The sequence below is a fragment of the Mesoplodon densirostris genome, chromosome 12 (genome assembly GCF_025265405.1).
Source record: "Mesoplodon densirostris isolate mMesDen1 chromosome 12, mMesDen1 primary haplotype, whole genome shotgun sequence".
Lineage (NCBI taxonomy): Eukaryota > Metazoa > Chordata > Mammalia > Artiodactyla > Ziphiidae > Mesoplodon > Mesoplodon densirostris.
The window spans coordinates 77,514,933-77,533,572 of NC_082672.1; positions in this window are offsets into that span (position 1 = coordinate 77,514,933).

Genomic DNA, 18,640 nt, shown 5'->3' on the forward strand with positions numbered 1-18,640 from the left:
CTATATATATGGACATGCTGCCCATATGTTCTGGCCTGAATAGCTTCATTTGTAGGGAGATAACTGAATTCCACGAACTCTCACATCCTTTGCTCTATAATCTCTAAAAGAAGATTCAGACCTCACCTTTTATTACTATAAGAGATACTATGATATAGAAAACTCACACCAAAAAGATAATGAATTTCTACACTACCATTATTAACATCTTTTCATGAGAATGTTGTTTGGCCAAGTTCCTTAATATCTATAATCCTCAACTTTCCCCTGTGCAAAATGTGGAATAAAATAACCTACTTTACAAAGTTAACATATAGATTAATTAATGTATATAATGTTCCTAACACAGTGTCTAGTACATAGTAAAGGTATTAATTGTGTAAATATATTTTGAATAGGAAACTCTAGGAGGGCTGTCTCTTTAACTCTGGGTTCCTATCTACATAATTTTCCCATTTTAATATGGATCAGAAAATATTAATAGTGACCTCACAGTAACATTTATAATTTCTGCAACTCCTCTCCTTGGGGTTAAAGACTTTTGTTTTAATGAACCAATTAAGGAATAAAGAATCTTTTTTGTTTCCCCTCTCTTTTAGGTGCAATGGGAACTCTCACATAATCTTCTCATTCACTACCACCAATTATTGTCAAACTCAGAAGATAATGGGTGAGATTTCAAGTTATAATAATATCTCAGATCTGAGGGAATAAGGACAGGCTTTGGACATATTTCAAATTTCTTGGCTTCTTGAGAAGACAGATACTAAATCTGTCACTAGACTAAAAATCAAGTAGTCAGCCTTTGGCCCCATTCCAGTATAAAATGGAACAAATTCCAGACCTCTCCCTGAGTAATTCTTATTTGCAGTCTAGAGACATAAGTCTGCTGTAGTTAGATGTTAATAAAAGATATCAGTGCAGCGGAGCAAAGGACTGAAGGAGCAAGTCTTGGGTTGGAAGCCAAATGGGCCAGCTATCTGTCGTCTGGCAGCTGTCAGGAAGAAACAGCAGAGGATAGAAGTATAAAGCATGGCTACTTTTACAGATTTAAAAAAAAGTGTCATATTTTCAGAAAATTTTAAGAAATCCATAGAGTTAGATGCAGTTATAAAGTATAAATTACATAGAAATGAAAAGAAAAAATAGAATTCAAGAATTTAGTGAAAACTCTGTTATCTCAATCCAACTAATCCAAAAATGTTCTTCTGTAATGAAATTATAACTCCCATCATTTATTATTTCTATTAAAAGGGGAGTCTGGTCTGATTAGCTCAACATATAATTTAGAATCTAAGTCTCTAAATTGAATCCTTACATTATATGGTTACTTGGGCCAGGTGTATGTTAAAGTGAGCAATAACATGTAGATGATAATAGGCATCATTGCTTGAACTAATTCCTCCAGGGTAATTTTATTGGTGACCACATGGTTGAGGTAATGTTTGGTTGTAGTCAATTAAATTAACTAAATGCAATTCTTTTCTAATTTGAACAGGTTCATTCAGAATTAAAGATAAAAAACATTTTTTTCTATATTAAGCTACTGTATCAGGAAATTATGGGAAAATATCAACTTTCATTAAAGTAAAAAATAAATGTTAATGAGAAATCTCCAATTCTATGCACAGTTATTTAGGGGATGTTTATTCATCCTATTCTCATAATCAGTTATATAGAAAGGCAGAGTCCAGTTTTTATATCTACCAAAGAAGATTTTGTTAAAATTGTAAAAGTAAATATTATATGAGGATCTTCTTGGAGTCGTGCTAAAGTTCACAAGGTTGTATCAATGCCACTTCCACAATGCTTGAATATTTGTAAGTAATTTAAATTGGTGATTACCAATTCCAACACTGTAGATCATTGTGGAAGCAACTCATACCTTGGACTCTACACCAAGATAGTAAACCTAAATATCAATAAAGAGGAATAAAACAAGCAATCAATTATGCAAAGCATGAAGAGTATGAAGAGATTTAATGTCAAAAAGGCAAATGATATTTCATAAATGAAAATATAAAAATGTGTGTAAAAAAGAAATAGAATCATAATTGAATTTCTATTAAAGTCTAGAGTTTCATGTATGTTGATAAACATTAAACATAACATATAAACAATAAAATCATGTATAGACAAGAATATTTTCTATAGGAGTGATGTCATGGAAAATGAAAGAATAGGGAATTCAAAGGACCAGCCCTTTCACTAAAACATTTATAAACTCACAAAGACTGACAGAATCAATTTATTTTTTTTAATCTGGAAACAAATCCAAAACTTTCAGCAACCAGAGGGCTGCTTACTGAAGAAAAGGGTAGCTGATTTTTAGTAAGAGATTGCTGTGGTATTTTCACTCACCTCTCATCTCCCATTCCCCATCATGGTCATGGTAAACATGGGATACTAGCCAGTTTTCCTGGGGCAGGTTGTCGGTTCCAGAGGACTAACCTTGACCGTGTGCATTTTTATATGTTTGTAATTCCCTCAGGAATTGGCACAGAGGCTAGCCTTTGAGTTTTTTGGTTTGTTTGTTTGTTTGTTTGTGCATATTTGTTTGTTTTAAGTTTTATTGGAGTATAGTAGATTTACAATGTTATCTTAGTTTCTGCTGTACAGCAAGGTGAGTCAGTTAAAAATATACCACTATAAAATATAACCAATACTATTTAGATTCTTTTCCCATATAGGTTATTACAGAGTATTGAGTAGAGTTCCCTGTGCTATACAATAGGTTCTTATTAGTTATCTATTTTATATATAGTAGTGTGAATATGTCAATCCCAATCTTCCAATTTATCCCTCTGCCCCTTTCCCCCTCCCGGTAACCATAAGATTTTTTTCTATGTCTGTGACTCTATTCCTGTTTTGTAAATAAGTTCATTTGTTCCTTTTATTTGGATTCCACATTCAAAGTGATATCATATGATATTTGTCTTTCTCTGTCGACTTGTTTCATTCAGTATGACAATCTCTAGGTCCATCCATGTTGCTGCAAATGGCATTATTTCATTCTTTTTTAAGGACAGGTAAAATTCCATTGAGCCTGGCCTTTGTTTTGTCCCTTCCTCTCCACACTTCTCAGGCAGGCTTTCCAGGCAGCCACAGGTGTTGAAATATTTAAGTATATATACTGTCTGTGTCCACATAATTAGTGAGAGTAAGCAGGGAATGTAACACAGTGAATTAAAAGCCCAAGAAGGACAAGGTAGATTAGGAAGTCCCTTGAGGGAATAAGAGCTCACAGGGCCTCCACATACACTGGGGTAAGAGGAAACACAATGCACATGCCCAGGTCCAGATATGTTCAGAAAAGACCTGAGAGGACCCACAGCTTGTGCCTTTGGTGTGTCTGTAGTCTCCATGCAAGGGGGAGGTAAAGACAAAACTGAAAACTCTCACAAAGAGGAAAAGAGTGTAGGTGAACTGGCTTAGCATTGAATGAATGTCCAGCTCATGGCCAAATAGCCAAGGTCAGGTAAAGTAGCATTTCTCTCTCTCTCTCTCTCTATCTATCTATCTATCTATCTCTCTCTCTCTTTAGCTCAAGACATTTAAGTGAATCCCTGTCAGGTCATTGGCTGATCACTGAGATAACAGAGAATTCAGTGACCACACATAACAAGGAATGCAGGCTTTGAAAAAAGCTTAAGAAAACCATGGACAAAGAACTAAAGGAAATTAGGAAAATAATATATGAAGAAAATGAATGTCAATAAAAATATCAATAAAATGACAGCGATTATATAAAGGAAGAACATAGAAATCCTGGGGCTGAGAAGTACAATAACTGAAATAAAAATTCACCAGAAAACTTCAACAGGAGATGTAAGGAGGCAGAAAAGATAAACCAGTGAACATGAAGTTCAGACCAGAGCTTGAAGTTCAGAGCAAAAAGAAGAAAAATAAACAGGGCCAATGGCCTGTGGGAAACCATTAAATACACCAACATATGTATTATGGGACTCCCAGAAGGAACAAGTGGCAGACAGACATTGCTCCCTTTAAAATGTATAATTTTATGCTATAAATTTATGAATTCACCTATTTTTTTAAAAGAATATTTTCCACAGCTGCTATGTTTCAGGATACCTGGCCAATGACATCTAATTCTGAGAAAAATACATACAAACATAAATAATTGAGGACATCTCTACAAAATAATTGGTATGTATTTCTTTTAAAGTTTTTTTACTGAGACATTTCCAAACTAAAGTTGTAAGAACACTGAAGGGCCACCCCCAGCTCAGATAGCCCCACCAAACACCCTATTTCACCTGGAAATATTTTAGGTTGTTTCCCTAAAAAAAGCTTTTTTTAGGTGTGCGGGAATCTTCTTTATTAACAATTAATTGGTCTACTTGTTCATTAGATTGTATGATTTTTTAAATAAACATTTTATTTTAGAATAAAAAAATGCCAACATCATGCAAGTCAAGGGAAAATGGAGGAATTCTTCCAAATTGAAGGACACTAAAGAGACATGACAAATAAGCATATTGTATCATCCTGGACTGGAATCTTTGTAATAAAAGACATTATTGGGGGCTTACCTGGTGGCACAGTGGTTGAGAGTCCGTCTGTCGATGCAGGGGACATGGGTTCATGCCCTGGTCCGGGAAAATCCCACATGCTGCGGAGTGGCTGGGCCTGTGAGCCATGGCTGCTGAGCCTGTGCTCCACAGTGGGAGAGGCCACAACAGTGAGAGGTCTGCATACCACAAAAATAAAATAAAATAAATAAAATAAAATAAAATAAAAGGAAAAGACATTATTGGAACAATTGGTTATTTCTAAATGGAATCTGTGGACTAGATGATTTTAGTGTATTGATATTAATATATTGAGTTTGATTGTGGTTCTGTGTCTGTGTTCTTTTAAATGCATGCCAGTTTCCAAAGATGATGGGACATAATGTCAGCAGTTGAGTGAGTGAGAGAGAAAGAGGAGGAAGGTGTCACAAACTGCTAAGAACAGTGAAGTCTAAACTAAGGGAATGAAGTTTATTATATGTGCTATTCTTTCCCCACCCTGTTAGTGCATGTATTCCTGTGTTTCTCCTGTGTTCCATCAATCTCAATCTGCTGATCTCTGTAAACACATTTGCCTTTGCAATTCTGTTCACTTTCTTGGTTTTAACTACCACTCTGAATTTACCACTGCCACTTCCAAATCGATACATACACTCCAGGACTCATCCTTAGCATCCAACTTATCTAATTCCTTGGAGTCACAATTACTTCAAATTAAATGCAATATATTCATTCAATGATTGAAGAAATATTAACTGAATTCCTATATGGCAGGTGTAATGCCAGACACTGGGAAATATATTACAGAACTAGATACTAGACAGCTGGTGAGCTGAACTTTCACGAAGCTAACAGTTTTGTTATATTACTTTCAAGGCTTCATTTGCTAAAATCTGTAACCTATAATGTCATCCAGAAATCTGTGAGTTATCCTAGCTTTCATGCTTTATCAACCATCTACATGCATTTTATTACAAAGTTGTGCCAATTTTATTTTTTTAAGATTTCTTTATCTGACTTGCTTCCTTGCCACTGCTCTTTTCCCTATGACTTCTGCTATAATTTACCACTAACTCTCCATATGAACTTATTACTTAGCAACCTATGAATGAATTTTGTTACCTAGAATCTTGCCTAACTTAAATCGGTTTTACATGCTTCAGCCAGGCTGATCCATTTTAACTAAAACTTTATTCACATTCATCTGCTAAAATGACACATGAAGCTCCAGTTATATAAAATAAGGTTTATGATATGAATTCAAAGAATTCTTTATGCTAACCTCTTTCATAGCCTTCTTTAAATATCACTTTTTCACTTTTTAAAAGTATGACTTTCCTGGTAACTCTCTCTAAATTTCAAAAACCCACACACATTCCTTCTCTCCTCTCCATTTTTTTTCTTTTCTTATTCTTTCATTTTTTTTCTTTTTTTTTTTTTTTTTGTGGTACATGGGCCTCTAACTGTTGTGGCCTCTCCCGTTTTGGAGCACAGGCTCCAGACGTGCAGGCTCAGTGGCCATGGCTAACAGGCCCAACTGCTCTACGGCATGTGGGATCTTCCCAGACTGGGGCATGAACCCGTGTCCCCTGCAATGGCAGGTGGACTCTCAACAACTGTGACACCAGAGAAACCCTCTCCTCTCCATTTTATTGCCCAACTAAGTTCCAATTATCTTATTAAATATTTTCTAAGTTACTTATTTATCTTGATTAGTGAGAGTCTTCCTCTCCCTAAAGTATAAGCTCCATGAAGAAAGAAACTTTTGTCTACTTTGGTCATTGTTTAATCCCCCATGCTTAGAAAAGTGCAGATATATGACAGCTACTTAATAAATATTTGTTAATTAAATGAATGAATGCATTTCAAGAAAACTTTGAAGTCTAAAGCATCTAAAAGAGAATTGTTTTAGACCCATATATATGCTGTCTACAAGAGACCCACTTCAGACCGAGAGACACATACAGACTGAAAGTAAGGGGATGGAAAAATATATTCAATGCAAATGGAAATCAAAAGAAAGATGGAGTAACAATTCTCATATCAGACAAAATAGACTTGAAAATAAAGACTATTAGAAGAGACAAAGAAGGACACTACATAATGACCAAGGGATCAATCAAAGAAGAAGATATAACAATTGTAAATATTTATGCACCCAACAGAGGAGCACCTCAATACATAAGGCAAATACTAACAGCCATAAAAGGGGGCATTGACAGTAACACACTCATAGTAGGGAACTTCAACATCCCACTTTCACCAATGGACAGATCATCCAAAATGAAAATAAATAAGAAAAGACAAGCTTTAAATGATACATTAAACAAGATGGACTTAATTGATATTTATAGGACATTCCATCCAAAAACAACACAATACACATTTTTCTCAATTGCTCATGGAACATTCTCCAGGATAGATCACATCTTGGATCACAAATCAAGCCTTGATAAATTTAAGAAAATTGAAATTGTATCAAGTATCTTTTCTGAGCACAATGCTATGAGACTAGATATCAATTACACGAAAAGGTCTGTAAAAAATACAAACACATTGGGCCTCCCTGGTGGCGCAGTGGTTAAGAGTCCGCCTGCCGATGCAGGGGATATGGGTTCGTGCCCCAGTCTGGGAGGATCCCATATGCCGCGGAGCGGCTGGGCCCGTGAGCCATGGCCGCTAGGCCTGCGCATCCGGAGCCTGTGCTCCGCAACGGGAGAGGCCACAACAGTGAGAGGCCCACATACTGCAAAAAGAAAAAAAAAAAAATACAAACACATGGAGGCTAAACAATACACTACTTAATAACGAAGTGATCACTGAAGAAATCAAAGAGGAAATAAAAAAAATACCTAGAAACAAATGACAATGGAGACACGACGAACCAAAACCTATGGGATGCAGCAAAAGCAGTTCTAAGAGGGAAGTTTATAACAATAGAATCCCACCTAAAGAAACAGGAAACTCCTCGAGTAAACAACCTGACCCTGCACCTAAGGCAATTAGAGAAAGAAGAACAAAAAACACCCAAAGTTAGCAGAAGGAGAGCAATCATAAAGATCAGATCAGAAATAAATGAAAAAGAAATGAAGGAAATGATAGCAAAGATCAATAAAATTAAAAGCTGGTTCTTTGAGAAGATAAACAAAATTGACAAACCATTAGCCAGACTCATCAAGAAAAAAAGGGAGAAGACTCAAATCAATAGAATTAGAAATGAAAAAGGAGAAGTAACAACTGATACTGCAGAAATACAAAAGATCACGAGAGATTACTACAAGCAACTCTATGCCAATAAAATGGAAAACCTGGAAGAAATGGACAAATTCTTAGAAATGCACAACCTGCCAAGACTGAATCAGGAAGAAATAGAAAATATGAACAGACCAATCGCAAGCACTGAAATTGAAACTGTGATTAAAAATTTTCCAACACACAAAAGCCGAGGACCAGATTGCTTCACAGGCAAATTCTATCAAACATTTAGAGAAGAGCTCCACCTATCCTTCTCAAACTCCTCCAAAATATAGCAGAGGGAGGAACACTCCCAAACTCATTCTAAGAGGCCACCATCACCTTGATACCAAAACCAGACAAGGATGTCACAAAGAAAGAAAACTACAGGCCAATATCACTGATGAACATAGATGCAAAAATCCTCAACAAAATACTAGCAAACAGAGTCCAACAGCACATGAAAAGGATCATACACCATGATCAAGTGGGGTTTATTCCAGGAATGGAAGGATTCTTCAATATATGCAAATCAATCAACGTGATACACCATATTAACAAATTGAAGGAGAAAGACCATATGATCATCTCAATAGATGCAGAGAAAACTTTCGAGAAAATTCAACACTCATTTATGATAAAAACCCTTCAGAGAGTAGGCATAGAGGGAACATTCCTCAACATAATAAAGGCCGTATATGACAAACCCACAGCCAACATCATCCTCAATGGTGAAAAACTGAAATGAAAAACCATTTCCACTAAGATCAGGAATAAGACAAGGCTGCCCACTCTCACCACTCTTATTCAACATAGTTTTGGAAGTTTTATTCACAGCAATCAGAGAGAAAATGAAATAAAAGAATCCAAACCAGAAAAGAAGAAGTAAAGCTGTCACTGTTTGCAGAAGACATGATACTATACATAGAGAATCCTAAAGATGATACGAGAAAACTCCTAGAGCTAAGCAATGAATTTGGTAAAGTAGCAGGATACAAAACCAATGCACAGAAATCTCTGGCATTCCTGTTAACTAATGATGAAAAATCTGAAAGTGAAATCAAGAAAACACTCCCATTTACCATTGAAAAAAAAAAGAATAAAATATCTAGGAATAAACCTACCTAAGGAGAAAAAAGACCTGTATGAAGAAAATTATAAGACACTGATGAAAGAAATTAAAAATGATACATATAGATGGAGAGATATACCATGTTCCTGTATTGGAAGAATCAATATTGTGAAAATGACTCTACTACCCAAAGCAATCTACGGATTCAATGCAATCCCTATCAAACTACCAATGGCATTTTTCACAGAACTAGAACAAAAAAAATTCAAAATTTGTTTGGAAAAACAAAAGACCCCGAATAGCCAAAGCAATCTTGAGAACGAAAAACGAAGCTGGAGGAATCAAGCTCCCTGACTTCAGACTATACTACAAAGCTACAGTAATCAAGAGAGTATGGTACTACCACAAAAACAGAAAGATAGATCAATGGAACAGGATAGAAACCCCAGACATAAACCTATGCACATATGGTCACCTTATCTTTGATAAAGGAGGAAGGAATGTACAGTGGAGAAAGGACAACCTCTTCAATAAGTGGTGCTGGGAGAAATGGACAGCTACATGTAAAAGTATGAGATTAGATCACTCCCTAACACCATACACAAAAATAAGCTCAAAATAGATTAAAGACCTAAATGTAAGGTCAGAAACTATCAAACTCTTAGAGGAAAACATAGGCAGAACACTGTATGACATAAATCACAGCAAGATTCTTTTGGACCCACGTCCTAGAGAAACGGAAATACAAACAAAAATAAACAAATGGGACCTAATGAAACTTCAAAACTTTTGCACAGCAAAGGAATCCATAAACAAGACCAAAAGACAACCCTCAGAATTGGATAAAATATTTGCAAATGAAGCAACTGAAAAAGGATTAATCTCCAAAATTTATAAGTAGCTCATGCAGCTCAATAGCAAAAAAACAAACAACCAAATCCAAAAATGGGCAGAATACCTAAATAGACATTTCTCCACAGAAGCTATACAAACTGCCAACAAACACATGAAAGAATGCTCAACATCTTTAATCCTTAGAGAAATGCAAATCAGAACTACAATGAGATATCATCTCACACCAGTCAGAATGGCCATCATCAAAAAAATCTAGAAACAATAAATGCTGGAGAGGTTGTGGATAAAAGGGAACACGCTTGCACTGCTGGTGGGAATGTGTGTTGGTACAGCCACTATGGAGAACAGTATGGAGGTTCCTTAAAAAACTATAAATAGAACTACCATATGACCCAGCAATTCCACTACTGGGCATATACCCTGAGAAAATCATAATTCAAAAAGAGACATGTACCAAAATGTTCATTGCAGCTATATTTTCAGTAGCCTGGAGATGGAAACAACCTAAGTGTCAATCATTGGATGAATTGATACAGAAGATGTTGCACATATATACAATGGAATATTACTCAGCCGTAAAAAGAAACAAAATTGAGCTATTTGTTAAGAGTTGGATAGACCTAGAGTCTGTCGTACAGAGTGAAGTAAGTCAGAAAGAGAAAGACAAATACTGTATGCTAACACATATATATGGAATTTAAGAAAAAAAAATGTCTTCAAGCACCTAGGAGAAAAACAGGAATAAAGACACAGACTTACTTGATAGTGGACTTTAGGATATGGCGAGGGGGAAGGGTAAGCTGTGACAAAGCGGGAGAGAGGCATGGACATATATACATTACCAAACGTAAGGTAGTTAGCTAGTGGGAAGCAGCCGCATAATACCGGGAGATCAGCTTGGTGCTTTGTGACCGCCTGGAGGGGTGGGATAGGGAGAGTGGGAGGGTGGGAGATGCAGGAGGGAAGGGATATGGGAACAGATGTATATGTTTAACTGATTTACTTTGTTATAAAGCAGAAACTAATAAAAAATAAATAAGATAAAATAAAAGAGGATTGTTTTGAACAAAGGGTGGGGAGATACAGGGCGGTGACTATTCTCTCCCCAACCACTAAATCCTTAATGCCTCTGTTTCCGCTAAGGAACTTTAAAGCCATTGTCAGTGCTTGTTAGTATAAGACCCAAATCCCTAGTCTGCATCCCCAAAGTCTTCTTTTTAACTCATAGCTCATACTTCAATGTCTAGGAATGTAGGGTTTCTCTCTTATAGTTCCCTGAACTTGCCAGGATGCTTGTCCCATGTGCTAGCCCATGCTCAGCCTGTATCCCCTTTCCAAATACAGAATTCTTATTCTTTCATATTTCTGAGTTTCAATCCCGGCATCATCCCAAACTTCTCTGTGCTCCATACTATACTATACTATACAATCTGCTGCTGCTATGATAATGCCACTCATATCTCTATCTTGATATCATAGCACTTAAAATATAATATTGAAATATTGTCTTTGTTTTAATTACATATATAGTATTATATTCAAAATGAAGGCATAATTCTTCACTTGACATCTGATAAGTGTGAAACATATTTTTTAACAGATCTGTCTGAAACAATTGGTTTTTTCAATACACAAAGTACTATGTTGATTAGAAGTGAAGTATCATATTAGGTTGTCGTTTCTCAAAAGCTCAAAGGTTTGGACTAGAATTTTTTTTTAATTTAATTTTATTTATTATTTTTGGCTACTTTGGGTCTTTGTTTCTGCTCCCAGGCTTTCTCTAGTTGCGGTGAGTGGGGGCTCCTCTTCATTAATGTGCATGGGCTTCTCATTGTGGTGGCTTCCCTTGTTGTGGAGCATGGGCTCTAGACACAAGGGCTCCAGTAGTTGTGGCTCACAGACTCTAGAGTGCAGGCTCAGTAGTTGTGACACACGGGCTTTGTTGCTACGTGGCATGTGGGATCTTCCTGGACCAGGGCTTGAACCTGTGTTCCTTGCATTGACAGGCTGATTCTTAACCACTGCACCACCAGGGATGTCCCAAGGACAAGAAGAATTATTAACCATATTTTGGTAGAAGGATGTATAGTTTTATTTGTTTTTCATTTGAAATCACAGGTATTCACTCTGAAGCTCAGAAAGGTTAACTTAAATTATTGAAAGTGTACTATATGGCAAGCACTGCTAGGCATTTTATGTATGTTATTTTAGTCAGTACTTTTAAAAAGCCAATATTTTTACATATTTCTTAAATACAGATAAAAAAGTGAAATTCTAAGAGATTAAATATTTTGCCCAAGGTCATACAACTAGGAAAGATAAGAGCAAGATTCTGATTCCAGATTTATCATATTTCAAAGAAAAATAATGAGTGATAGCTTAAGATAACTGAATATCCACTTAATATGTACTGTTTCTTTTGCTCCTCATAAAATCTATGATGTGGTGACTAGTCTTGTAACAATATCATATCCATTTTAAGGATGAGAAATTTGAAGTAAAGATATTAAATAACTTGCCCTAGAGAACTGGAATCTGACCTGATTTGTTTGACCCCCATCATGTATTTTTATAAATATAAACATAAACAATGAACTTCAGTCTTTTTTAGAAAACAATTTGTAGGCCCAGAAATAAATGTCAAGAAGTTTGTTTTAGATAATGACTAAAACCAAATTTCAGTAAAGCAGAGATCAAGGCATTTTAATATTATTAATAAAAAATGCTCACAAAAGAAGTAAATTTGCAACATTAGAATAAGAAATTAAAATGAAATATATTAATAATTATTATTTTCTAACATAATTTATAGTTATATAATTTATAAATTTAGTATTTTTATTGAATAGAGACACCAGGTGGGCAGGGGTTGTTGTCTGTTTTAATCACTGATGTTTCTAATTGTAGAGAATGCTAATGCCTGGCACATAGTAGACACTCAATAAATATTTCCTGATTGTATAATAGTGGGAGTAGTTATTACAGTGTAGCTGGGATTGAGTTAAGATGCTACCTGCAAAAGAGCGAGCCTGGAAGGTAAAATTATAACAAGGGAAGGAGTGTTTCATTGAACAAAAGTTAGCACAAGTAAGGAATTTCAAGAAAGGTAAGAGGTGATATAATAATCAGAATAACAAGGGCACTCTTAGTTTTTACCTGGTACTCTAAGCTTGAGAAATTGTGAAAATTATTTTGAGTAAAATAAAAAGTTTAAAGACTGCACTTGCCCTGGAATATTATGTATTTTATATGCATTTGAACATCAATTATTATACACATATGCACATAAAAATCATATCAAATATTATTTATCAGATAATACTTTGTTTATTAATATTAATAAAAATAAAGATATGTAAACCTAGCAAAATTCATGAAATAAATATTTAGTGAAGGACTTCCGGGTAAGATGGTGGAAGAGTAAGACGCGGAGATCACCTTCCTCCCCACAGATACACCAGAAATACAGCTACACGTGGAACAACTCCTACAGAACACCTACTGAACGCTGGCAGAAGACCCCAGACCTCCCAAAAGGCAAGAAACTCCCCACATACCTGGGTAGGGCAAAGCAGAGAGATTCCCGCACAGAGGAGCAGTGCCGAGCGGCACTCACCAGCCCGAGAGGCTTGTCTGCTCCCCCGCCGGGGCGGGCGGCGCTGGAGCTGAGGTTCGGGCTTCGGTCAGAGCGCAGGGAGAGGACTGGGGCTGGCGGCGAGAACTCAGCCTGAAGGGGGCTGGTGTGCCGCAGCTAGCCGGGAGGGAGTCCGGGAAAACTCTGGAGCTGCCGAAGAGGCAGGAGACTTTTTCTTCCCTCTTGGTTTCCTGGTGCGCGAGGAGAGGGGATTAAGAGCGCCGCGTAAAGGGGTTCCAGAGACGGGCGCGAGTCGCGGCTGAAAGCGCAGAGCCCAGAGACGGGCGTGGGACGCTGGGGCTGCTGCTGCCGCCGCCAGGGGGCCTGTGTGCGAGCGCAGGTCACTGTCCACACCGCCCTTCCAGGAGCCTGTGCAGCCTGCCACTGCCGGGGTCCCGGGGTCCAGGGGCGGCTTCCCTGGGAGAACGCACGGCGCGCCTCGGGCTGGTGCAACGTCACGTCGACCTCTGCCGCTGCGGGCTCACCCCGCACTCCGTGCCCCTCCCTCCCGCCCAGCCTGAGTGAGCCAGAGTCCCCGAGGAGGCTGCTCCTTTGGCCCTGTCCTGTCTGAGCGAAGAACAGACGCCCTCCGGCGACCTACACGCAGAGGCGGGGCCAAATCCAAAGCTGAGACCCAGGAGCTGTGAGAACAAAGAAGAGAAAGGGAAACCTCTCCCAGCAGCCTCAGAAGCAGTGGATTAAAGCTCCACAATCAACTTCATGTACCCTGCATCTGTGGAATACATGAATAGACAACAAATCATCCCAAATTGAGGAGCCAGGAGTCAGTGCTGTGCCTCTGAGGTGGGAGAGCGAACTTCAGGACACTGGTCCACAAGAGACCTCCCAGCTCCACATAATATCAAACGGCGAAAATCTTCCAGAGATCTCCATCTCAACACCAGCACCCAGCTTCACTCAACGACCAGCAAGCTACAGTGCTGGACACCCTATGCCAAACAACTAGCAAGACAGGAACACAACGCCACCCATTAGCAGAGAGGCTGCCTCAAATCATAAAAAGTCCGCAAACACCCCAAAACACACCACCAGACGTGGACCTGCCCACCAGAAAGACAAGATCCAGCCTCATCCACCAGAACACAGGCAGTAGTCCCCTCCACCAAGAAGCCTACACAACTCACTAAACCAACCTTAGCCACTGGGGACAGACACCAAAAACAACGGGAACTACGAACCTGCAGCCTGCAAAAAGGAGACCCCAAACACAGTAACATAAGCAAAATGAGAAGACAGAAAAACACACAGCAGGAGAAGGAGCAAGATAAAAACCCACCAGACCTAACAAATGAAGAGGTAATAGGCAGTCTATCTGAAAAAGAATTCAGAATAATGATGGTAAAGATGATCCAAAACCTTGGAAATAGAATAGACAAAATGCAAGAAACAGTTAACAAGGACCTAGAAGAACTAAAGATGAATCAAGCATCGATTAAAAACACAATAAATGAAATAAAAAATACTCTAGATGGGATCAATAGCAGAATAACTGAGGCAGAAGAACGGATAAGTGAGGTGGAAGATAAAATAGTGGAAATAACTGCTGCACAGCAAAATAAAGAAAAAAGAATGAAAAGAACAGAGGACAGTCTCAGAGACCTCTGGGACAACATTAAACGCACCAACATTCGAATTATAGGGGTTCCAGAAGAAGAAGAGAAAAAGAAAGGGACTGAGAAAATATTTGAAGAGATTATAGTTGAAAACTTCCCTAATATGGGAAAGGAAATAGTTAATCAAGTCCAGGAGGCCCAGAGAGTCCCATACAGAATAAATCCAAGGAGAAATACACCAAGACACATATTAATCAAACTGTCAAAAATTAAACACAAAGAAATCATATTAAAAGCAGCAAGGCAAAAACAACAAATAACACACAAGGGAATCCCCATCAGGATAACAGCTGATCTCTCAGCAGAAACTCTACAAGCCAGAAGGGAGTGGCAGGACATACTTAAAGTGATGAAGGAGAAAAACCTGCAACCAAGATTACTCTACCCAGCAAGGATCTCATTCAGATTTGATGGAGAAATTAAAACGTTTACAGACAAGCAAAAGCTGAGAGAGTTCAGCACCACCAAACCAGCTTTACAACAAATGCTAAAGGAACTTCTCTAGGCAAGAAACACAACAGAAGGAAAAGAACTACAATAACGAACCCAAAACAATTAAGAAAATGGGAATAGGAACATACATATCAATAATTACCTTAAATGTAAATGGACTAAATGCTCCCACCAAAAGACACAGACTGGCTGAATGGATACAAAAACAAGACCCATATATATGCTGTCTACAAGAGACCCACTTCAGACCTAGAGACACATACAGACTGAAAGTAAGGGGATGGAAAAAGATATTCCATGCAAATGGAAACCAAAAGAAAGCTGGAGTAGCAATTCTCATATCAGACAAAATAGACTTTAAAATAAAGACTACTAGAAGAGACAAAGAAGGACACTACATAATGATCAAGGGATCAATCCAAGAAGAAGATATAACAATTGTAAATATTTATGCACCAAACATAGGAGCACCTCAATACATAAGGGAAATATTAACAGCCATAAAAGGAGAAATCGACAGTAACACAATCATAGTAGGGGACTTTAACACCCCACTTTCACCAATGGACAGGTCATCCAAAATGAAAATAAATAAGGAAACACAAGCTTTAAATGATACATTAAACAAGATGGACTTAATTGATATTTATAGGACATTCCATCCAAAAACAACAGAATACACATTTTTCTCAAGTGCTCATGGAACATTCTCCAGGATAGATCATATCTTGGGTCACAAATCAAGCCTTGGTAAATTTAAGAAAATTGAAATTGTATCAAGTATCTTTGCCGACCACAATGCTATGAGACTAGATATCAATTACAGGAAAAGAGCTGTAAAACATACAAACACATGGAGGCTAAACAATACACTACTTAATAACGAAGTGATCACTGAAGAAATCAAAGAGGAAATTAAAAAATACCTAGAAACAAATGACAATGGAGACACGACGACCCAAAACCTATGGGATGCAGCAAAAGCAGTTCTAAGAGGGAAGTTTATGGCAATACAATCCCACCTTAAGAAACAGGAAATATCTCGAATAAACAACCTAACCTTGCACCTAAAGCAATTAGAGAAAGAAGAACAAAAACATCCCAAAGTTAGCAGAAGGAAAGAAATCATAAAAATCAGATCAGAAATAAATGAAAAAGAAATGAAGGAAACGATAGCAAAGATCAATAAAACTAAAAGCTGGTTCTTTGAGAAGATAAACAAAATTGATAAACCATTAGCCAGACTCATCAAGAAAAAAAGGGAGAAGACTCAAATCAATAGAATTAGAAATGAAAAAGGAGAAGTAACAACTGACACTGCAGAAATACAAAAGATCCTGAGAGATTACTATAAGCAACTCTATGCCAATAAAATGGACAACCTGGAAGAAATGGACAAATTCTTAGAAATGTACAACCTGCCAAGACTGAATCAGGAAGAAATAGAAAATATGAACAGACCAATCACAAGCACTGAAATTGAAACTGTGATTAAAAATCTTCCAACAAACAAAAGCCCAGGACCAGATGGCTTCACAGGCGAATTCTATCAAGCATTTATAGAAGAGCTAACACCTATCCTTCTCAAACTCTTCCAAAATATAGCAGAGGGAGGAACACTCCCAAACTCATTCTACGAGGCCACCATCACCTTGATACCAAAACCAGACAAGGATGTCACAAAGAAAGAAAACTATAGGCCAATATCACTGATGAACATAGATGCAAAAATCCTCAACAAAATACTAGCAAACAGAATCCAACAGCACATTAAAAGGATCATACACCATGATCAAGTGGGGTTTATTCCAGGAATGCAAGGATTCTTCAATATACGCAAATCAATCAATGTGATACACCATATTAACAAACTGAAGGAGAAAAACCATATGATCATTTCAATAGATGCAGAGAAAGCTTTCGACAAAATTCAACACCCATTTATGATAAAAACCCTGCAGAAAGTAGGCATAGAGGGAACTTTCATCAACATAATAAAGGCCATATATGACAAACCCACAGCCAGCATCGTCCTCAATGGTGAAAAACTGAAACCATTTCCACTAAGATCAGGAACAAGACAAGGTTGCCCACTCTCACCACTCTTATTCAACCTAGTTTTGGAAGTTTTAGCCACAGCAATCAGAGAAGAAAAGGAAATAAAAGGAATCCAAATGGGAAAAGAAGAATAAAGCTGTCACTGTTTGCAGATGACATGATAGTATACATAGAGAATCCTAAAGATGCTACCAGAAAACTACTAGAGCTAATCAATGAATTTGGTAAAGTTGCAGGATACAAAATTAATGCACAGAAATCTCTGGCATTCCTATATACTAATGATGAAAAATCTGAAAATGAAATCAAGGAAACACTCCCATTTACCATTGCAACAAAAAGAATAAAATATCTAGGAATAAACCTACCTAAGGAGACAAAAGACCTGTATGCAGAAAATTATAAGACACTGATGAAAGAAATTAAAGATGATACAAATAGATGGAGAGATGTACCATGTTCTTGGATTGGAAGAATCAACATTGTGAAAATGACTCTACTACCCAAAGCAATCTACGGATTCAATGCAATACCTATCAAACTACCAATGGCATTTTTCACAGAACTAGAACAAAAAATTTCACAATTTGTATGGAAACACAAAAGACCCCGAATAGCCAAAGCAATCTTGAGAACGAAAAACGGAGCTGGAGGAATCAGGCTCCCTGACTTCAGACTATACTACAAAGCTACAGTAATCAAGACAGTATGGTACTGGCACAAAAACAGAAAGATAGATCAATGGAACAGGATAGAAAGCCCAGAGATAAACCCACGGACATATGGTCACCTTATCTTTGATAAAGGAGGCAGGAATGTACAGTGGAGAAAGGACAGTCTCTTCAATAAGTGGTGCTGGGAAAACTGGACAGGGACATGTAAAAGTATGAGATTAGATCACTCCCTAACACCATACACAAAAATTAGCTCAAAATGGATTAAAGACCTAAATGTAAGGCCAGACACTATCAAACTCCTAGAGGAAAACATAGGCAGAACACTCTATGACATAAATCACAGCAAGATCCTTTTTGACCCACCTCCTAGAGAAATGGAAATAAAGACAAAAATAAACACATGGGACCTAATGAAACTTCAAAGCTTTTGCACAGCAAAGGAAACCATAAACAAGATGAAAAGACAACCCTCAGAATGGGAGAAAATATTT